The sequence below is a fragment of the Pinus tabuliformis genome, chromosome 9 (genome assembly GCF_031772625.1).
Source record: "Pinus tabuliformis cultivar Carrire ecotype Pingquan chromosome 9, CPIR1, whole genome shotgun sequence".
Lineage (NCBI taxonomy): Eukaryota > Viridiplantae > Streptophyta > Pinopsida > Pinales > Pinaceae > Pinus > Pinus tabuliformis.
In genome coordinates this window covers 158,031,314-158,031,929 of record NC_142307.1, presented here as the reverse complement: position 1 = coordinate 158,031,929, position 616 = coordinate 158,031,314, and positions in this window count along the sequence as shown.

Below are 616 nucleotides of genomic sequence, written 5' to 3'. Positions count from 1 at the left end.
GGGTCTAGTGCTTCCACTTGTGTGAATTCCCACCTCACACTGCTCACTTGGCTCAGAAATAACTGCACAAACCTGAAGGAGATAAATCCTTCTGCATGGATGAGTTTCCTTTATATGAAAAATTCATCCAACTGATAGTACATTTTCCCTCCTCTGATCTCAACTAGGTCTCTGACAAAATTGACATGCATGAGTTATTTATGAGAAAATATTCAGTTATCTGGAGAGAAGCAGTTACATGAATGCAAGCATTAACTAACTAAACTCACAATTAATTCAACAAATTGTTTGAATTAATCTAATTGGACTTGACTCAGTTAACTGAGCCAACTAATTACAACTCAATATTACAACTCATCCTTATCTCTTTAACTGATGGATAAATTCCTCAATTAATGGAGAAACTATTGCATGTCCCCATATAGACTTCATGTTTGATTTTCTACAACTAATTAACTCATGGTGAATAATTAATTATTTTACAAACAGCTACTAAGATCAAATTCGAATTTTACTTCTCTATTTTAGTTCAGGGACTAACTAAAATAGGAATCTAACCTGAAATGCTATTTTTAGCACTTCCATTTTTCATTCCTTGTTGTTATGTCCAACACTT